The sequence below is a fragment of the Hyaena hyaena genome, unplaced genomic scaffold (assembly GCF_003009895.1).
Source record: "Hyaena hyaena isolate Hyena2069 unplaced genomic scaffold, ASM300989v1 scaffold_42, whole genome shotgun sequence".
Lineage (NCBI taxonomy): Eukaryota > Metazoa > Chordata > Mammalia > Carnivora > Hyaenidae > Hyaena > Hyaena hyaena.
Genome location: NW_024080674.1, coordinates 2087003 through 2110067, shown reverse-complemented (window position 1 = coordinate 2110067; position 23065 = coordinate 2087003). Strand labels below are relative to the sequence as shown.

At 43.4% G+C, this 23065-nt stretch overlaps 1 long non-coding RNA gene across 1 annotated transcript; it reads right to left on the bottom strand.

The window, feature by feature from the left end:
• Window positions 1-601: 601 nt before the first annotated feature.
• On the bottom strand, window positions 602-12063 carry LOC120230458. Its single transcript, XR_005528026.1, has 3 exons — window positions 11678-12063; window positions 11143-11346; window positions 602-703 (listed from the first exon to the last, which is right to left on the bottom strand). It is a non-coding gene; the product is annotated as an uncharacterized LOC120230458 (long non-coding RNA).
• Window positions 12064-23065: the final 11002 nt, after the last annotated feature.

Genomic DNA, 23065 nt, shown 5'->3' with positions numbered 1-23065 from the left:
AAGGCATGATTAGCAAACTTTAGGAAATAGCAGTTTACATTCATTAAGCACTTCTTATGTGCCCAGAATTGGATTATATATACATATATATACACACATACATATATATATTTATATTTGTATTTATATTTATATATATATGAATGAATTCAATTCTTCCAAAAACCCATCAGGGAGGCGTTATTATCATTGCCATTTTGTGGATGGGGCAATTATGTCACAGAACATTTAAATAGTTCTCTGCTAAAGTGAGGTGGTTGGGAACTCTATGCCACTGTGATGCTCACTATAGTCTTTCATCCCCATTTATGTGCAAATGAACCATATACATAAACTTGCTTCTGATTTGAACTTCCCAAACTAACTGGCACATCTCGGGGAAGTCAGATATAGAAACAGATGATGCAGTTTTAAAAAAAATTATCATTACATTTCTTTATGGTTAAAGAGCATCTGGAGCAATTTAAGAAGTTAGAAGGGGAATAAGATGTTTTACAACATAATATGCCCCAGGATTACCATACAAGTGGGAAACGTGTTAGTTGAATAATGGCTCTGTGCCTTCGGTTTTTTGGGTCTGCTTTTCCCAGATCTTGAGAACATTACTGCAGTGAGGGTAGCTCTTTATTTATTTAGTTTTGAAAATTTTTCTTTAATTCTAGCATTCCAGGGAATAATGCAGCACTCCAAATAATAATTCATCCTAGAAATGGAGAAATCCTCCCCTTCACAGGGGAGAGAACAAAGAATAAAAATGTGAATCATTAAAAAGCAGGGAAAAAAAACACAAAGACTGTAAATAAACCCCTGTAATTATGCATTACAAAAGGAAAGTCAACTCCAAATGGTTCAGTAACCTCATCACCAGCCTCACTAATAATCATTGCAATATTCTCTGTCTTTCCCTTAAGATAATGAGCAGCACACGCTGAAAAAAAAAGTGTAAACACGAGCAACAATTTCTCATCTAAATACAAAACAAAAATGCAGCGACTCACCTTAAGGTTTGCTATCAAGCCCTAGTGCACAGAATTTTAATTTACAGTCTATCCCTTCCTTTAAAAGGTCAACCCGGGGGGGAAATACAAGCAAATTATGAAACTTCCCTTTCTAACTAGATGATACATTTCACCCAGACCTCCTCCAATGGTGGTCCCTTCGCAAAGGAACCCCAAGAAGGAATACTTCAATAATGAACCGAATTTAAAGACAATAATTAGTAAACAGTTTTGTCATCTTTAAGGCTGTCCCCCTGCCATTAACATTTCTCTAGTTCTTCAATTACGTTATAAATCAAAAGTAATACAAAAAGACAATGCAGTAATGAGAACGCAGTGGCTGCATCACAAATTCAGATATCAGCTTCTCCTTCCCTCCGCCACCCTTCTGTTCATTTATTTTACTTTCTTAAGCAGGGTAGCCACAAACACATCATCGTCATCGATGCTCCTTTTACCTCAGAGAATGATTCTTACGAGTTGAGCCAAGTAACAGTGTAGAGAATAGGGTTTTGATTTTCTTATTCTCCACGCCTGGCCTTTCTTCCCAGGAATTTATTTTGAAAGATCAAAAAAAAAAAAAAAAAAAAAAAAGATCTTCGTGGCCAGGGAGGCAAGGACGGAAGAGCATTATGCAAAACAGATGTAAAACAGTCTCCATAATCTTGCATCCTACTATTAATACTTTCTTTCCTTCTTGCCTGTCAAGGCAATTGATAGAATTCTGCCCCGGCCTCCTAGCTTTATGTTTCTTCTCAATTACGGTCTTTCCCCATAAAATTGGATCATCTCAAACATACCTACCAGGACATAGAAGGAAAGATGAGTCAGATTTTTTTAGAGGTTTTATCTGTTGGAGTGGATTAAATTGCTGTACCCTTTGAGCGCATCCTATTTGTTTGCTCCTTCCAGAAACCACGTGAGGCTCTGCTTCTTGGGTAATGTAACCTACTTCGCTGAAAAAAAAGAGTAGCTCTCAGCTTCGTTGCATGTACATGGGCTTGCGGAGTGTGTATCACACACTCAGTTCGAGGCGTCCCTTTGCTTTGCGGCCCTGGCCAGCGCCAGCTCCATCAGGTGTCCCCTCACCAGCTCCCCACGTGCGTGCGGGAGGATGTCACTTAGGGCCGGGCCAGGTCAGTCGTTAAGGTTGGAAAGTTTATTTAAATTTTTCAAGACTGTTTTTGCGCCGTGGCACATACCCGGCTTTGACCGGTGTCAGCCGCTTGTGTCCCGTCATCTTGCATTTTCAAGAATGCAACCTCTCTTTCTCTTTGCCCAAGGCCCCGCCCTCCTTAATTTTCATTAGTCCTTTAGTTCATTAGCTCGTTTGGCAAACGCCTCTCAAGTTCTAGGCATCGCTCTAGAAACTAGGGACACGGTGATGGACAAGAAGCTGTGGAACGTGCATTTTAGAGGCAGTTTCTAGAATAGAAACTCTCCAAAGCCTATTCCGTTGAGGGCACTTTACTGAAAGCCTAAAGGAGCCGGTACTTGAGAAGGGCAATCCCTCCTGGGACGTGGAGCTAGAAACTGCGATTCTGTTATGTACGAAGTCACTGTTTTATTCTTTCTGGGGCCACCGGTGTCAAGGCTCTCTGTCTTCTGCATGTCTGCCCTTCTGGGGCCATGTGCTGGGGCTGGGGAGGGTGGGGGCATGCCCCTCATGCCTTGTTTTAAGGGCATTTCTAAAAACGTTAAATTCCCCTTATTATTAATAAAATTAATAAGGTGTTCACTGTAGGAAACTTGAAAATAGAAAAAAAATCACGAAAGGAAAATCCCAAATATTCTCATCACGTAGAGATACCTGCCGTTAATATTTCTATGCTCATGTTTGTGCAAATAAAAATGAGATCTTCTTCAACACATTTTCCCATTTTCCAAAATATAGTATGTTTTAAAACGCACGATACACATCCATTGTGTGAAGGAATATAGAGAAAAGAAAATGAAGCTTTTCTCAGAAATGCCCATCCTTCAGAGGTAAGCACTGATCACAGATTGGTATATATACGCCAGCTTTTCAAGAGATGGAGGTGTGGTTATGTATTTTTTTTTAAAATATTTTTATTTATTTCTAGGAGAGAGAGAGAGAAAGCGTGAGCAGGGGAGGGTCAGAGAGAGAGAGGGAGACACAGACTCCAAAACAGCCTCCAGGCTCTGAGCTGGCAGTCAGCACAGAGCCCGATGCGGGGCCCGAACCCACGAACCACGAGATCATGACCTAAGCGAAAGTCGGACGCTCAACCGACTAAGCCACCCAGGCGCCCCTTGGTTATGTATTTTTCTATGCAAATATCAATGCAGGCCATTCTTTTATATCCTTTAATTTTTTTAACATGTATTTATTTATTTATTTAGCATTTATTCAGTTTTGAGAGACAGAGAATGAGTGGGGAAGGGGCAGAGAGAGAGGGAGACACAGAATCTGAAACAGGCTGAGCCATCAGCATAGATCCTGATGTGGGTCTCGAACCCACAAACTGTGAGATCATGACCTGAGCTGAAGCCAGACGCTTAACCGACTGAGCCACCCAGGCACCCCTAACATTTATTTTTGAGAGAGAGTGAGAGAGAGGGAGAGAAGGAGAGAGGGAGGGAGGGAGGGAGAGAGGCAGAGGATCTGAAGCAGGCTCCAAGCTGTGAGCACAGAGCCCAATTCGGGGCTCAAACTCATGAACAGTGAGATCATGACCTGAACTGAAATCAAGAGATTTGGCCACATAACCAACTGAGCCTCCCAGTGCCCTCATTCTTCTATATCCTTTAAACCTTTGCATAAGATTCCACTGAATGGATATATCGTGATTAAATTAAGATTCCCTTTCACTGGACATTGGGGGCATTTCCTTTTTGTTTTTTGTTTTTGTTTTGTAATTATTAATCAATTTTGCATAGTTGTCCAAATAGTTCCCTAAGATATACTGCCACATTGGAACCAAGAGATGCCATTTTTTAACCAAATAGAAGGGAGACCATAGTGGGTGATTAGGTATCAAAGAGATAAACCAAGTAAAATAAGCAAGCAAACAAACAAAAAAACCCCAAGACCCGCAATATTGGGAAGTTCTTATGTGAGAGTGAGAATAAAAAATGTAAGAGGCAGTACCTGAAGACAGCAAAAGCAAAAGAAAAAAAATAAAACCCAGCACTTCTTTGAAAAGAGGCGTCTACAAATTCAGAGGTGAAAGCTGATGGCAGAGTTGTCTGTTTTCTCCAGATTTCTGACATCTGTGAGGCAGACACAGAACTCACTGCTGCATCATCTAGACTTCCTGATACAAATTCGTTGTTTTGTGCACCAGCCCACGCATGGGCAGAGGGTTCGTTCCTGAGAAGATCCTGCCATTTGTGTGTTAAGTCTACACCGGAGCACGGGACAAATCCTGCTGTGGAAGGTCAATGCACCTTGAAAAGCTGAGGGGCTGTGCTTTGTGAAAAGTCCAAATACATACATTGTCATTTGAATAAACCGCACACCTTGGGAAGGAGAGTGATTCTGTTGTAAGAGGATCCTTCAATTTTAGGGCGTTTAAAGTGAGACATTCTCATAGTGAGGCAAAACTTCAACACATCTTAAAGATTTGATTTTAAGATCACTCGAATCATTTATTGCAGGTGCTTTCGAAGACCCTACTTGGGGAGGCAGTGGGTATTGGTTACATGTATTTTCTCTGTCACAAAGATGGAAGGTAACATTTTGTATGTTCATGTTGCTTTTCCACCCAGTTTCTATTTATTGCTTGAATTTTCTTCAGCCAATGAGGCAAGATATACTCAGAAGTTGGTCCACACCTACTGCCCTAGTGTGATTTTGTGATTCTGTTGAAAAGTTGAGGAAGGGCAGGGGTACCCGGGTGGTGGCTCAGTCGCTTGAGCGAGAGGCTTTGGCTCAAGACGTGATCTCCTGGTTTGGGAGTTCAAGCGCCATATTGGGCTCACTGCTGTCAGTGCAGAGCCTGCTTCAGATCCTCTGTCCCCCTTCCTCTGTTTCTCTGCACTTGTGCTCTCTCAAAAGTAAATAAAAAATATATATCTTTTAAAGTTGAGCAAAGTTTACTCAACAAGGGTTGAAAACAATGTTACTTGATCTTTTCATCCCTCCTGTTCATCTATATGTACTGGGGTGGAATTATTCTAAGCACGCTGAATCTATATACTGCCTCTGAGTCTCCATTCATTATAGTAAGTTCCACTATATATTATATATATATATAATATATATATATATAAGAAATATTAAAGGAAAGGGAAAAGCAAAAGTTGTACTTATTAAGAAATCCCTTTTAGCCAGTAGGGTTCCCACAGAATCTGGGGACATCAATAGTTCCTTAACTGCAAAAATATTTCCTAGTCTTGTGAATTCGAAAAATCTCTGAAGTCCAATATGGATCCCAAACACACGGGTAGGATTAGAAATAGCACTCTCAATAAAAAATGCATAACAGAGCAGGACATGAAATAATGTATTTCTCTTTGAAACTATGAAAGCACACCGTGTTTGTCTGGAAACGTGCGGGTGAAATTTAAACAACCCCTGAAGACATCCATCTAATTTTTTATTTTTTCGAGTTCATTCTCAATTGAAATTCTACTCTCTCAAAGTTTGTGTGGTTCCCAATTTCACACTCTCCCTTGCTCCTGTTTCCCTCAATTTCCTTCTCCTTTATGACCCTTTTCGGCTGCGTCCCTTGATTTATAGTCATTTGTGGGATTGCTCGCCTTTGCTTTATGGCAATTTCTGTCATACTGGTCTTGTCATAAATGACTACCATAAAGTGAGGTAAAATATCATAAAACATTAGTGAGTCCCTGATCCTCAAGGTTCTTCAGAATAAGCCCTGACAGCTTCCAACCATGGAAAAACAGATTTGGCCATTTGAAAGGGGCAGCATTTGGAAAAATAATAAAAGTCGTCGTAATAACGGTCGCTAAGGTTTACTGAATTCTTTCTGTGCGTGAATCACCACGTTAAGCTCACTTCGTACGTTACCGCATACAACCCTCCTTACTTTTCTGGATGGCGGATAATAATTTTATCATCATCTGTATTGTGCAGACAAGGAAACTGAGGCATGGAGAGGTTCAGCACAGCCACTAGGTGACAGAACTTTGATAGAGTTCACACTTTGCTCCAGAGCCCATGCTCTTAACTAGTAGGCGTGGGGCTACTGCAACTCAGACCGAGTATATGCAGCCGGTTGAGTTGATTGAGATGTGGGGTTAGCTTTCGGTAGACAGTGTCCATGGCCTATAAGTGCTCGTCACTGTCCTCAGCCTGCCTGCCCGCCTGCTCCAGCACACCGTGATGGAGTTCCGCCATATCGGGTGCACTTCCTGTCCTTGCCTGACGCTCCAGTCCCTCAATATTGCCAACATTGTTTCCTTCCCAGTGTGAAGGCCCCAACTTGTCCTTCCGGACCTCAGCGTTGCCAGCACTTCCTGGAGCCAGAACCCCCCAGAGCTGCTTTTGATTTCTCCTCTTCCCAACCAAGCCCTGAGCTTGCTGCCCGGGAGCAGGTGCATCTCCTACGGGTCCACACGTCTTTGTTTTACCTTCTAGAAGTTTGTAGTGTGAGCTGCTGTCCTCTCTGTCTCGAATGGCTAGAGAACCAGTTAATGCAGACATTCCCAACATCCTCTCTTCTGTGTTGTGCGTGGGAGCAGACGCCTTCATAAAACACACGCTGCCACCATGGGCTTCTTAGCCCCACTTGTCACTGTCCGTGGCTTCCTATTGCACTCTGCCTCCTGCCTCCTCCGTGACCTTGTCGCAGGGCCTCGTCTCTGCCTCACTGGCCTCCCTCTAAACTAGAATTCTCTTCTAATTTAGAACCTTCACACCAGTGTTCCCCTCTGCCTGGAATCCCCAGCCCCTAAGTCTTACCTGCCTTTGTTCTTTTTTTTTTTTTTAATGTTTATTTTTGAGAGAGAGACAGAGTGCGAGTGGGGGAGAGACAGAGAAAAAGACACAGAATCCAAAGCAGGCTCTGAGCTGTCAGCACAGAGCCTGAAGCGGGGCTCGAACTCACGGGGTGCGAGATCATGCCCTGAGCTGACGTCGGCCACTTCACCGACTGAGCCCCCCGGGCGCCCTGGCCTTTGTTCTTTGTGTAGCAAATCCACTCTTCAGGGTTAGCATTACAGGTTTCTTCATCGTCCTTCTTTAAGTCTCTGCAACTGCGGTTGTTTCCGTCATGTCTCTGGTCACACTGTCTAGCGATTTGTCTACTTATTGATGATCTGTTTCCCCATCGAGACTCTAGGCTCCATGAAGACCAGACAAAACGCCTCTTGGCTTCACTAGGCCCAGCATTAGGCTGAGGGGCTGCCATTACAGCACACCGGGCCCGTGTCGGGTGGGTGTGTGTGGCGTTGTGGGTGTACATTTCCTGGGGTGCCAAGCCTGGAAGGACCTTGGCGTGTCCTCTGTTTCTGGTTAAATATGTTCTCACGGGAACGTTTGCCTTGTTGACATTAACACGGATGTTCATTTCATACATAGTGGTTGACTGAAGTACCGCAACTCTCACAAGCCTTGTCACGTGGGAGTAAGATGGTGCCCTTGGGGGCGCCTGGGGGGCTCAGTCGCCAAAGCATCTGACTCCTGGTTTCGGGTCAGGTCATGATCTCACAGTGATATCAAGCCCCATGTCAGGCTCGGCGCCCACAGTGTGCAGCCTGCTTGGGATTCTCTCCCTCTCTCTCTACTTTCCCACATGTGCTCTCTCTCTCTCTCTCTCTCTCTCTCTCTCTCAAAATAAATAAATAAACTAAAACTAAAAAATAAAAAAAAAAAGTGCCCTGCAGTGCAGGGAGGCGGATGGAGGGAGAATAAAAGGCAAGAATGGATCATAAGACAAATTAGGATGATGGGTTCTCTGATCCATTCAATTTTTTAAAAGAAATATTTGAGCATTTTGGCTATGGAAAAAAACAACAGGGAAAGAGAAGACAAATAAGAAGCATGAGGAAAAATAGAACCAGTGTGGTTTTTCTCTCTCTCTGTCTCTTTTTTTTTTTTTTTTTTTTTTTTGCCCTCTCATCTGCTGTCTTTTCCAAAAATCATTTTAGGTTTCTTCTGTCACATCCATAGTGAAGTGTAAATTGCAGTTTCCAAGATAGATGGCCATTTTCAGTGAATTTTAGCAAGGAACGGAATTTTATTTGAGACTGAAATTTGGCATCCCTCTGCCTCTTCATGCTGGGAACTATTTTTTGTCTTTACAAAATGCAATGAGACATAAATCCTGTTGCTTTTATTTCTAAATGGTGCTACGGCAAGCCGAAAATGGACTGGGAGACAGGAGCGTCTCCAAGCTCCGGCCAGCCTTGGCAATGCTAATTTATAGCGCCTGTTGTACTCTGAAGGAGAAATCCAATCAGGGTCCTATAAAAATGGGAGGCTATTTTTAATTGTACTCCCTTTCCATCCCCTTCCTCTCCTTGTGATTTTCTTTTCCCCCGGCATTCCTAGCTAAGTAGATTGCCACCCACAGGAAAGCCTGCTACACCCCACGGCTCACATTCGATGTGACACCGTTTGGAAAGCCGGCAACTCACAGAGCATATGGCGGACTTCAGATGGTTTTGAGGGACATTTGGCTCAGGGTTTCTCATAGTGGGAGCACTCCTGGCACGTGGAACAGGCCAGTTCTTTCCTCTGTGGGACTGTCCTGTGCCAGGCAAGATGTTTAGCATCCCCGGGCCGCCAGTGTTTCATGCCAAGTGATGCCTCCAAGTCACAGTGACAAATCAAAGTACCCCCTCCCCAGTTCTAAACATTGCCCTTGGGGGGCCCTACGGTTTTGGGAGAAAAGCATCAAGAGGCTTTTCAATTTTTCTTCAGTCACCTCAAGATGGAGATTCCATATTGTGATCAGGAAAAAAAAAATGTCAGTAACAACATAACTCGGATGTTCTTAAGTGGTAGTAAGTACCGCAGTAATTAGTATCTTTGGAGCATTTATCATGTGCTAGGTGCCGTCAAAGCACTTTGTATGCATTTGCTCATTTGGTCCTCCATGAAATAAGTACTGGTGTTACAGTGAGATCTTCATAATAGCCAAACTCAAATATGTCCAAAGACCCACCCAGGGGTGACCCCGGAACCCCAGAGAAGGACATTGCTGACATCATCAGGAGGATTGATTCTGCGTTGTCTCCTGTGCCTCCTTTTCCCACTTCTTCTCCTTTTTCCTTTCCTCTTTCTCTTTCTTTCCCTGTGTATTAAACAAACAAACAAAAACTACTCTTTCTCAGTGGCTTCTTGCCCCCCATCCAGAATCGTTTAGGCTGGAGAAATAAACTGGATTTTCTATTTGCTGGCTACAGCATTAGCTAATCACAGATCATCACTCAATTTAGAGGGTAGTTTGGGATTTTCAGCGCTGGGGTTTCTGGAGAGTCGGTGAAATTCACTTTGTGGTGGTGGTTGGGTGGAGGATCTCAGGAAGAAACATGGCGACCTTCCAAGGTGGCCAAAATGGGTCCAGCAGGAGGTGCATGTGACCGTCAGCTAGAGGAGAGATGGATCGTATCAGGATGACCCAGTCAGAGTAGCAAATGACGCTTTCAGTGTGAGCCCCAACCCGAGGTCAGGAGGGCAGACGTTTGGAATCCAGGGGTTGACCTTCAGTTGAGTTGCTGTTCCCTGGGCTACCCCATGTGGCACCCTTGGGCGAAACCAGCTGGAGCTTCTTTATTCACTCACACGTTATGACTCTTCTGTGCCAGTGTGTGTGGAGACCTTCTCTGTGCTGAGGAATGGGTGTGCCGGGTGTGTGAGATGTGACCCCAGCTCTCTAGGAGTTCACAGCCTGGGAAATCAAGACATGGACAGCATCATGCCCTTTACAACTGAGGGTGATTTCTCAACCTCAGCACTAACACTGGGGGTCAGATAATTTTTGGGTCAGTGGAAGCCATCTCGCTCATTATAGGACATCCTGTTTCTTTCTAAGACCTGAAGTTTTAGCTCTATCTTTTGTTAGACCTGCTAGGGCCCCTCATACCCTTGAATCAGAGCAGTTTCTTTTTTCTTTCTTTAATTAAAATTTTTTTTAAACATTTATTCGTTTTTGAAGGCAGAGAGAGACAGCGCACAAGTAGAGGAGGAGCAGAGAGAGAGGGAGACACAGAATCCGAAGCAGCTCCAGGCTCTGAGCTGTCAGCACAGAGCCTGACGCGGGGCTCGAACCCACAAACGGTGAGATCATGACCTGAGCTGAGGTTGGACGTTTAACCGACTGAGCCCCCCAGGGGCCCCCAAATCAAAGCACTTTCTTAAACAATGATAGTTACCTCCCTATGAATATTTTTGTTTTGAGCTGATAGGATGTGAGAGTTTCAAAATCTTTGTATTTTGTGTATATACACATTCTTCATAAAATAAAAATACTTTAAACTTAAGGGGCACCTGGGTGGCTCATTCAGTTAAGTGTCCAGCTTCGGCTCAGGTCATGATCTCATGGTTTGTAGGTTTGAGCCCCGCATCGGGCTCTGTGCTGACTGCTAGCTCAGAGCCTGGAGACTGCTTCTGATTCTGTGTCTCCCTCTCTCTCTGCCCCTCCTCTACTCATGCTCTGTTTCTCTCTGTCTCAGTAAGAAATAAACATAAAAAAAATTTTTTTAAACCCTGTCACTACAAAAAGATAGATTGTATTGTGGTTAGCATGTTCTTCTAGTCAAGCTTTCAGCTACAAAGACTAGAGGTACTCTGAACTTGAATTCGGCCAGTAAATGGGCCCAGAGGGAAGGTAGCTGGGAGGCGTATGGTGCTTGGAGGCCTTGGAGTTGGTGACTCAAAGGGTAGAAAGTTGCCTGTAGTAGAGGTTGACAGTAGCCAAGGCGTTACGATGTCAGACCACGGGACAGAGCCAGGAGAATGCCAGCTGCAGAGGGTACAGCTCCCAGAGCCACATGGCTCTGCATGTCATTGTATGTCCTTGGGGCCTGGCTCTGAGGCAAGTCCTGTTTGCCTTAATTCCCTTTGTAGTGTTACGAGAAACCCTAACACCTGAGGTAACATGAGCATGAGCCTGGACCTCCCAACTGGGAAAACAGATACCTTGATGACATCAATTTGTAGTGTATAATTGTCGGGGAGGGGAGAGAGGAAAGAGGAGAGACACTAGCTCACCTTTGGGGCAAATCCTTGCTTTGTTGAAGTTGATGAAACATTTGAAAGGTAATCTGTTGAAGGAACTGGAAATCTCTGGGCACAGGCTGAACCGCCATCGGGAGGCGGTCTTGAATTGTTGAGGAAGTTACAGAGGTTCATGAGAAAAAGTTTGCCTCTGATCTGAGTCAGTCAGTGGATTATTCATGGGCAGATAAGCAAGACCTAGCCAAGACAATAAGAGAAATAGTCAAGTATTGGAAGGGACTCCTTTCATATGTCATCTTCTCGAGGAAGGCCTTTTGGACACCTTTCTTCCCCCTTTAAGAATTTTGTCTCTACCATCCTCTGCAAACTTCTATTCTCCTTTACACTGCATTGGATTATAATGATCTGTTTACCCATATGTCACTTCGCGGGGCTCTGGGAACCCGAGAGGCAGGGCCTGTGTCTAATTCATCTTTATATCCACAGCCTCTAACCAATAACCTCCATATAATAGGCGCTCAATAAATTGTTGAGTGAATGAATGAAGGAATTCACTCCTAAGACTTACCCGTGTTCTTTTTAAGGAGGGGGAAAGAGTTCATTTTAACTAGAATATAGGTTTTCTTCCCCAAAGAACATATTGATAAAGAACAGCTACTGATTTCTTCTGAGAAAGACAAATGATAGAACAGTCCCCCATGCTATATTTCAAACTTATGTCAACTTTTCTTTAAAAAAAAAAAAATGTCCGTCCACCAGCACTCATATCATTTTTCAAATTTCATGTCATCCTTTTTCAGATGCTGCCCATGCATCATTTTAGGCAGGGAGTATCCATCATGATAGAAGCTAAATGATTTTCAAAGCTGCCAGGGGGTGGACACCAAAAAGGTCCCCATTTCATCTGCACAGAGTGATCCGGGGCTGGTGGCCAGGACCCTGCTGGAATAGGAAAGGCAGTGTCCTGGGAGTGCTTCTCAAATGAGTTTCAAATGGAACAGAGGAAAAAAATACATTCTAGAAGGTAGATATCAATTCTCCACATAGAATGTCACGCATGACACCCACCAGGATCATAGTTAGGCAATAGCTTCTTTAAAGAACAAGGTTTTAGGTAAAAGTTTGTGTGTCTCATGCCTATGTTTTCCTTAAAAATATGTCTCGATATTGTTTTGTCTAATTTTTAAGGGAAATCATGTTTACTTGCAAAATATAGAAAAAGGTAAGCAAGAAAATAAAATTTATGAATTATCCCACCAGGCAGAGATAGCCACGGTGAATACTGTTTCTGGTAAATTTTTCCTCCAGACACACACACACATACACACAGACGTATATGTATCTATACACATTTATTTATTTTTATTTTTAATTTTTTAAATGTTTTATTTGTTTCTGAGAGAGAGAGAGAGAGAGAGAGAGAGAGAGAGAGACAGCATGAGCAAGGGAGGGTCAGAGAGAGAGGGAGGCACAAAATCCCAAACAGTCTCCAGGCTCTGAGCTGGCTGTCAGCACAGAGCCTGACGCAGGGCTTGAACCCACGAACTGTGAGATCATGACCTGAGCCGAAGTTGGACACTTAACCGACTGAGGCACCCAGGCGTCCCTCTATACGTATTTATACGTGTATATGTGTGTGTGTATACCAGAAATAGTTTTGATAAATTTGGTGTTATATTTTTTATGGAGTTTTCTATCCTGACTGTGTCACTAAATTATACCCTAAACATTTTCCTATGTCATTAAGTATTCTTTGAAAACACGATTTTTCAAGGCTACATTATATTTGATTTTATGGATATACCATAATTTATTTATCTCTTGTAGCCATGCTGATTGGCCTGGCTTTTGGCCATGTGGTATTTTATTTATTGTGTTTTCCCTGTCTTTCAGCTTTTTTCGTGTTTATCATCTACATAATTCTCAAGAATCATAATCTTATCTTTTTATTAGAATGTCAAAGATAGGTAAATGGATTTTGTTTTTATACCGCACAAAGACGCAACCTAAAAGAAGCTTTTTGGTCCCCTCTTAAATCAGTAAGAGCTATTATATACGTTCACGTTTATAAGATAGATTAAATTCTGTCAATTAAATGAGTGTGCTTGTATTTCTTCCCCGTTTACCGATGTGTTGTGGGGTGAGGTACATGTTCTCACTGTAGATCAGAGGAGGCTACAAATATGTCCAGAGCGTGTACCCAGAAGGTGTTTTAAAGGAGTGAATAGAACAGTGGCTCAGCTCTTGCCAGGTTAGAATCTTAGCCCCGCCACTGGCTTGCTGGGTAAACTTGGGGACATCTCTTTTGGCCTCTAAGAACCTCAGCTTTCTCACGTGTGTATTTGCTCGAGACAGTAGCATCTAAGATTTTGCAGGTTAGATGTAAGGATTATTTGCGACAAAGCACACAGAGTACTTAGTGTGGGGGGCCCCAAAACAGGGAGTGTTGTTAGTATCTATCCTGGTTTCTACCTGGTTAAATGTGAGAGGTTTCTCTTTTGAGGAGGAGATGTGAGAAGCCTTGCCTAGTTGACTAGGGAGTCAGAAACATAACCCTTTTTGAGTAACCTGGTATTTGGGATTTCTTTTGAATTTTCACAGCTTTATTGAGGTGAAATTTACCTACCATAGAACTCACCCATTTAAATGTGCAATCCGTTTGATTTTTAGTGAAGTTGTGGAATTGTACACTTACTACCACAATCCAAATATTGAGTAGACTCTGAGATACAAGATAAAGGAGGTCTTTCTCAACAAAAATGTGAGCTGTCTCATTGTTTAGTTAGAGGAGCTTAACTGGCCATGAGTTACACCTGAGAAGTGTCACCCAGACTATACGACCAGTCATACATAGTAAATATATGTATTGTTCATTAAAAAGGGAACTAGGTAAGGCTGAGTGTTTTTGTAAAGAACTTCTTCTGACATCATTTCTGACTTAAAGAAAAGAAGCAAGAATAGTACAAAGCATCCCTAGTTATAGGTTACTGTGATTCCCCAAATATTGAATATTTTACTATATTTCCTTCTTTCCTTTCATGTGCTCTCTCTAATATATCTGTATATGCATCTATGCCCAAATCCAAATCTATATCTATATGTTGTAGACATACAGCCTATGTATATGTCGATATTATCCGACAAATGTATAGCTAGATATGTGTATATGCATGTATATCATACATAAATCATATATATATATATAAAATTTTCCCAGAACTATTGAGTAGTAAGATGCAGAGATGATGTTTCTTTATCCCTAAAAACTTCAGTGTGTATTTCTAAAAAAACACCTTCTATTATTCTCTATAATAATCGTAATTAGAAAAGTAAAATTTAGATACTACTGCTAATATACAGACTTCTGTCAGATCTTCCCAATAATGTTCTTGTTAATCAAATAAAATCTAAGATCAGGTGTTCTTTATAATGAACTGAAATTTAAAATCAAACATAAGTTTAATGCCTTTATAGGCTCAGTACCTTAAAAATGGATCAAAGAGCATGCCTACTCTTGGTTATATTTACTAACTCACATAAAAGCCATTTAAAAGCCCTTCCTGGTCAAGTTAGATTTAAAACTACAATACTTTCTGTTTTACCAGGCAAGGAGAATTTCTTCTTGGTATTCTCAGAAGCTGGCCATGCCTGGCCTGTGGTCAATGATTGGTACATGGCTGTTAACGGAACATGGAAAGAAATCAGGTTTAAAAGTAATTTCTATATCATCAAAGAGCAAAGGTATTTTAAGCTTGATTCATCTGAAGATTGCATTCATTTTATTAGAGAATGCATGAGCCAGGGAGGGGCAGAGAGAGAGATGGGGACAGTGGCTGACAGCAAAAGGCCTGATGTGGGCCTTGAACTCATGAACTGCAAGATCATGATCTGAGCTGAAGTCGGACACTAGAGTGACTGAGCCACCCAGGTGGCCCTGTATTTTCTAATTGAACTTTAAAAATTGAGGAAGACGTATAGAAATGGCTTTCTGTTACTTGGGTGCCACTGGCGAATTGTGATGGGATTAATAGTAATCATTACAGAAACCTCAGCAATGAGACCAGCTCTAGCACCTGTGGCAGTAGACTAAACTTTCTGTTAATCAGAACCAGTCCTTCTAGAATCTGCAAATGACCTTCAGTCTCAACCTGAGGATACCTTTGATTGGGGTGCCTGGGTGGCTCAGTTGGTTAAGCATCTGACGTCAGTTCACGTCATGATCTCATGGTGTTGGACTCCGTGCTGCTAGCTTGGGATTCTCTCTCTCTCCCCATCTCTCTCAGCTCCTCCCCCACCTTCTCTCTCTCAAGATAAATAAATAAACCTAAAAAAACCCAACAACCCTACACCTTCTCAGACAAGGATTTGAGTGCAAGTAGTTTGTGTGGAAGGTGATCTGGAAAAACACTGGTAGGAAAATGGATAACAAATGAAGGGGGCTTATGTATCTAACAGGTCATGACTGTGGGTAACCAGGCCTCCCCCACCAGACAATGGGGAGACAGCACAGAGCAAACTTCTTCCAACAGAGAGACCCCGGCAATGGAGTATTATCCACCAAATCCCAATCGTTAGTGGTTGAGAGCTGCTTCCAAGAAGTATTAAGTCGCCAGCATGTCCACGCCACCCCATGTGAAGGGCTGATAGCTTCTGGTGGCTTCAAAAGCCCTGTTGCAAGGACACTCAGGTGCTCGATGTTGGAATCTGTCACATGAGTGCACAGGGGCATGGTGCCTGCCTAGCTCTGTAGATGGAGCACTTGATGCTCCTCCTATGCTTCTCATTCTTTCCATTTAGAACTACTTCTGATTTGGAACCAAGTTTAAGGTAATGATGGAAGCATTTTCAAAATTGTATATTTATTGTTTAAGAAAATTATGTTTATTAAGAGTCAAGCCTTTCTTTATTTCTTTCCTTCCTCCCTTCCTTTTTTCCTTCTTCCCTCCCTCTGTCTCTCCTTCCTTCCTTCCTTCCTTCCTCTTTCTTTCTTTCTTTCTTTCTTTCTTTCTTTCTTGCTTGCTTGCTTGCTTGCTTGCTTTCTTGCTTTCTTGCTTTCTTTCTCTCTTTCATGAAATGAAAATGTAAAAATCCTTCTGTGTGCTAAGCCCTCCCAGCTTCCACTCGGAAGGGGCAGGAAGATAATTTCATTACATCTAACTAGTAGTGGAGAGAGGGAAGCTAACTCCAATCGCTTGAGGGAAGGAGTAAATTAAATGCTGATGACATTGACCAGGCAGGAAACTACATTCATTGATTATTTTAATTTTCTCTCTTCTGCACTCAGTTAAACACCCATAGCAGTGGATTTCAAGGTAACTAAAAGGTTGTTTAAGCACATTTTTAAAAGAGTCACGAATAAGCGGGAAAAAAAATCTCTCTCAAACCAAAGCAGAAAAGCGGCACGGATGCGTGCATTATGCATGTAGGGGCACACGGATACTTCCGCCTGCACCGTTGTGTGTGCTCATCAGAAGGGGTGCGTATGTCTTCCAGCAGAAGGTACAAAAAGAGAGGATGACCAAGTAGAATACTTACATCAAAAGGGAGAAGTGGCCTGTCCTGGTTGATTGTAGCCTTGTCTAAATTTTAAAACAATGACATTTTGCGGTGGGGACAAACAAAAGCTTCAGGAGAGGCAGGTAAAATCAAAGGGAGAAAGTTTACTTCTGTAGTTCCAGCCTCTTACACTTCCACTGGCTTTATCTGAAAAAGGAGCTCCGCCTGCTTGGACATTTAGATTGCGTGAACTAAACGGTTGAATGATATTTTCGAAACGCCTAGCTGGCTGTTGAGTTTTCGTGGGGATTACACTGAATCAGACATAATAAGCAAAGTTAAAAAATTAATAACGAAACAGCTTAGGTTGGGATGAAGGGTCTTTCCAAGAGAAAACAAATCCAACCGCGTGCCACTTAAATATACTTTTCTGTTTCCCCTGTCTAATAATATGCGGGGATTAATTTGTTGAAGGACTAAGGCCATAGTGTAAAAAGCAGTCGCTGGAACACAAAAGTTTATGCTTCTCAGAGCTCATGAAGAATTGGTTGGGCCATCTTTCTGGTCCCTGAACTTTAAGAAGGAAGGGAAAGATCTAAGGAACCCCTGGCACTAAAGGATTCAGGTTACAAAAATGTTGCATGCTCAGAGTTTCAGTGAAAAATGGTAATGTACTTGCACCATCATTAAGTGCTTTCATCCTTCTAGAAAGTGCAAACAAATTCCAAGAGGTCATCCTGCTTCTCCGCAGCCATCCATTTCTTAAGTCCTCTGAACATTTTGGCGAGGTGGAGACAGCACATTTTAAAATATGTGGCTTTCACCTTCCCTACAGGAGAGATAAGCCTTGATTGACTTTCCCTGAATTGCGCCAGACTCAGGGCTGCTCAATCTCAAAATTCCTTGTTGCCTTTGACGCAAGCGCGTGCCCGGGGCAAGAGAAAGTGACGGGAAGAAGGCGTCCGGGAGGGACGGCAAGAGCACCGCGTGTGCGGCCGAGCTCCGGATACGAGGGGCGGGGCCGGAGGGTGCACAGTCCCGAACTTCCCATCCGTCCCGAAGTTCACAGAAACATGGCAAATACGAAATGCAGCCCACTGTCGTCTGACCGCGCCTGGATCGCCATTGAACCCGGCATCGCCATTTAGAGTACTGCGTGTCCGGCTTGGATTTGCGTGTTTTCTCTTTGCCAGTGATTGCCTGGTGTTTACATTAATACTTTTTCATGTACTATTAGAACAAGAACAGTGTACTAACTTGGATTGTCATGGAAGATTATGCACGCGTGTGCGTGCGGGCACGCGCTCACACACACACACACACACACACACACACACACACCCCTACCATCCAACATCATCATAATTTCATTTAAAAGTCTTTTTACCATTTCAAAAAAGTAGGAAAAATGCCTCATTTTAAAAAGCCATTCCAGGGGCGCCTGGGTGGCTCAGTTGGTTAAGTGACTCAGGTCATGATCTCACTGTTTGTGAGTTCGAGCCCCAGGTTGGGCTCTGTGCTGACAGCTCAGAGCCTGCAGCCTGCTTTGGATTCTGTGTCTTCCTTTCTCTCTGCCCCTGCCCCGTTCACACACACTCTCTCTCTCGCTGTCTCTCAAAAATAAATAAAACATTAAAACAAAATCCGTTCTCGGGGAGCCTGAGTGGCTCAGTCAGTAAAGCGTCTGACTTCGGCTCAGGTCATGATCTCATGGTTGGTGGGTTCAAGGCCTGCGTCGGGCTCTGTGCTGACGGCCAGCTCAGAGCCTGGAGCCTGTTTCGGATTCTGTGTCTCCCTCTTTCTCTCTCTCTCTCTCTGCCCCTCCCCTGATCACACTGTCTCTCAAAAATAAATAAATGTTAAAAAAAAAAAAAAGCCATTCTGAAAAAACAAAATTCTGACAAGGATATTGGGGGGGGGGAAGGAAGGGAAGCCATTCTGCAAATGTACCACCCTAATTCAAGATGTAAATAGTAGGGAAATTATATGCATGGAAAGAGAGGATTGTGAGAATTCTCTGTACTTTTCCATCTTTCTATAAACCTAATATTGGCCTAAAAAAATAAAGCCTATTAATTTAAAGCAATGCTATAAGATGGTCTAGCTGCTTTGTAAGAAAACAGTTTGGCAGGTACCCAGATTGTTGAGGATAGAATTATCATATGAACCAGCAATTCCACCGTATGTATAAATGCAAAAAAAAAAAAAAAAATTGAAAGCAGGTATTCAAACAAATACTTGTATATTCATAGCAGCATTATTCACAATAATCCGAAGGTAGAAAACACACACATGTTTATGGACAGATGAATAAATAAGGAAAATAAGCCATATCCATACCACGGAGTATTATTCAATTGTAAAAAAGAATGAAGTTCCGGCACCAGCTACAATATGATTGAACCATGGAAATACTATGCTAACTGAAAGAAACCAGGCATAACGGGTCACATATTTCCTGCTTCTGTTTATATGAAATACCCAGAAGAGGCAAATCCCTCGAGACAGAAGGGAGATTAGGGGTTTCCAGGGGCTGGGAGGGGGGAACTGGGGAATGACCTGCTAATGGGTCTGGGGAGTAGACAGAGGGGATGGTAACACAAATTTGTGGATGTGCTAACTGCCCCTAGGCTGAACACTTTACAATGGTTCATTTTATGTAATGTACCCTTTACCTTAAAACTAAAAACAGAGAGGCATCCTGCAAAATAGCTGACCCATAGTCCTCAGCATTGTCAAGGTCATCAAAAAACAATGGAAGTCCGAGAAACTGTCACAGTCAGGAGGATCCGAAGGAGACATTAAAACTAACTGTAATGTGGTATCCTATACAAACTATAGAAATGATCCCTGAAAGTATAGTCTTTGTAATGTGGTATCCTAGATGGGACCTTGGAACACAGAGAGGACATTAGATTAAAAAAAAATAAGAAAATGTGAATAAGAACGGACTTTAGTCTACAATAGCACAGCAGTATGGCTTTATTAATCATAACCAACGTCATGTGCAGATGTGAGGTGTTAATAAGAGAGAAAACGGAATGCAAGGTGTATGGGAATTCTCTGTAATATCTTTTCAATTTTTCTATAAATCTAATTAGTTTAAGATATTAAAAGTTTAGAAAGAGGTAGCTGTCTGAGCCTCTTTGCAATCTGCCCTTCCCACCCCCCCTTTTTTTCTGCCTCTTTTGTAAAGTCACGGCCTGGAGGAGGGGCAGCCAATGGCCAACATCAGTCTCCTGAGAGGGGACACGGAGGAAGCTGTGAGATCAGCCCTGAGCCGCCTGCTTCCACGCTCTTGGCTCCCCTGAGAATAGTGGAATAAAAGAAACATTTAGGAAGGGCCGCTCTTTTCATTTTGTTTAACGAACACTGCACTGCTATCATGCATGTTCATTTTCTAGGTTTGCCGTAACACAGTAACACAAACCGAGTGGCTTAGAACAACGCCACCGTATTGTCTCACAGTTCTGGAGGCCAGAAGAATGAAATCATGGCGGCAGTGCCACGGGACCTCCGAAACTCTGGGACAGAATCGTTCCTTGCCTTTTCCTAGTGCTGGTCACTGAGCCTTGGTTCACAGCTGCCTGGCTCCAGGCTCCTTCTCCAATTTATGCCGGTCATCACATAGCATTCTCTTTCTGTCTCTGTGTTCACACAGGTTTTCCCCCTTCTGGTGACACCATCATGCTGGATAGGGGCCCGCCCTAGTGACCGCTTCTTAACTTGATTATATCTGCAACATCCTCATTTCCGAACAAGGTCACATTCATAGACTGCTGTGCTTAGAACCACAGCACAATCTTTTGAGGGGACACAATTCAACCCGTCACACAGTATTCTTCTCATTCAACGGTGGACCCGTGAAAACATTTTCAGAGGCCATCCTGGGTCTGTTCCCTGGTATTTGGGATGAATGACAGACGTGTGATCAGTTTTTCGATCTTCACAACTTTATGAGGTAGGACTCTACCAGTGCTCGGTGATGTTCTCTCCCATTTTGCGGGTGATGAAACTGAGGTACAGGACATTTTAGTCAGTTTTTTTTTTTCCAGGTTGCACAGTTTAGAAATGATGGAGCCAGAACTTAAAACTAGACTAGGTTAGAAGATTCTGCTCTTTCTACTAGTAACGCTGTACTTGACCACATTGTTTTTGGCTGGCCTAGTTTTTAACGAATCAGATCAGGAAACTGTGAAGAGTTGCCGACTGGAGGTGATTTGGGGAGAACATTTTTAGGATCTTCCACATTGGTTTAGTCTTTCCCTCCTTCCTCTTCCCTGCTACTGTCCTTCGTGAACTGAAGGCTTGGCTTCCATCCTGGTTTGCAAGCTGCTCTCCCCCTCCACCATTCAGGCTTTCGAGTTTGATTTACTGATATCTACCTGTCTAAATGATAAAACTGAGAAAGCTTTTACCGAGTAAGTTTATCATAGAAATGTAACTATTATGTGTATTGTGCAAAATGGTTCCTTTTTTTAAAAAAAAAAAATCCAGGCAAATACAGGGGAGTCATTAATTTGAATACTAAGTACAAGGTTCTGTTTAAAAATCCACAAGATGAATAACAAATCATAATTCTGGCAAGGCAAAGGCATTCTTCAAAGCCATCGTTTTCATAATCCACAGACGATACTATGATAGTAGCTCGTTGATGGCTGATTTAGAGTCTAGCACACGTGCCATTACCTTTCCGGGGCATATAATTCATGCACCCTCACGTTACAAGCAGTTCCTGACTCCAAATCGGATGGGGTTAGGCAGCTGCGAGCAGAGCTTCCCCAGGGTGGCTGCTGCCCCTTCACCCTTCAACCTGGGGTTCACACTTGGGCCCCTCGCCCCACCTGCTCCAACGACAGCCACCCCCGCCAGCCTGCGGAAGCCCGAGAGGATATTTCCTTGTTGATCAAAGTCCCTGCGCTTTGAGGCTGCGCAGCATTTTTACAGCCGGAGTTACATGACTGAGGTGGGCGGAACTCCTACTCTGCGCTCACAGTCCCCAAAGCAGCCCTGGCGTGGTGTGGGACACGGGGAAACAGAGCTGAGGAGTGCCTTGCCCACTTCCCCTCACCTGTCAGCATTCTGGTACATGCCCCGGAATTCTACATGCCTGTCAGCTCCTCTCCGGAGAGCCTTCTCAGGCAGGAGGCTGGCTGGAAACGGAGGAGGCATTCATGGCCCTAAAAACAGCCTCTCAGCCAGCGATGGATATGAGTCGGCGGATAAGTAGTCCAGCGTCCTTGCTGCTTCTCCCCCGCCTCTTAGTTCCCCAGCAGGACCGGGCCGCCGTCGTCCTCGGTGGCAGCGTGCTTGATAGCGCACCGTCCAATGGCCTTCCCACCCGGTCTTCGATCCTCGCCCACTACCGGTTCTTCCTGGGGTCATGTCCAAATCGAGGTACCTGCACTCCTATCTTTGTCTCAGGGCTTGCTTTTGGGGGAACCCAGCCCAAGACAGCCACCGCACCAGAGAGTGGTTGTATATTTCCAGTGCAAGTGACAGACACCCCAACTTAAACTGGCTCAAGCAGAAAAAGAATTGATTGGCTCATGTAATTGAACAGTCCAGGCTAATAGCTCCAGCTTCAGGCACCATTGAACCTATTTCTTTAGATGATGTTACCAGCCCTTGATTTCTCTTTTTCCTTCTCTCCGCTCTGCTTTCCTCTGCATTGACTTCTTTCTTGGAAGGGGGGCTTTGCATAGCAACAGATTTAATACCAGGGGAAAGGGAGCGACTCCTTTCCAAGAACTCCTGCAAAGTCCTGAGAGGAGACCTGATTGGCTCTGGATGGGACATGTGCCCATCTTGGAGTCAAGTCCTAAGATGTGATCTGATTGGCTCTGACTGGGTCATGTGCCCATCTTTGAACCAGTCACTGTGACCAGACCCCAATATATGACTTCTCTTGGGCCCGGCTGCCACCAGGACGGCTGCACCCAGTCAGTGGCTGGGAGGGAGAATTGGGTGTGGTGGTTTCCCAAGGAAAATTAATGTTCTTTTACCAAAATAGGGGGAATCAGTGCTGTACAAATCCACACCCACACCTTCTGACTCGTAATGCCTTCCTCTGAGAACACGTGCTATCATCCAAGAAAAAATAATCTAGTTCCAGTTAATTTCAAGAAAACTAGGGCATAAATGTTTCACTATTATTGGGGATGCTGAGATACAGAAAGGGAGTGAAGTTCCTAGGAACCATGAAATAATTATTTGAAAATGTATTCATCATCCCATCTGCAGTTTTGGGTTCTGTTTCCCAGTAGGATTATGGGAGATGACAGGGACGCACACGATCAGGGTTCAAAGGATAGAAAATATTCTAGAAGAAGGCAACATTTACACGTTGAAGGATGAGGGGAGCTGGGAGAGACTCGGGTGGTGGCCCTTTTGGCCACTCGATTTGGCTCTTCTGATGGAGTTTTCACATAACAGAAAACTTCAGAAGCTAATATGGTCG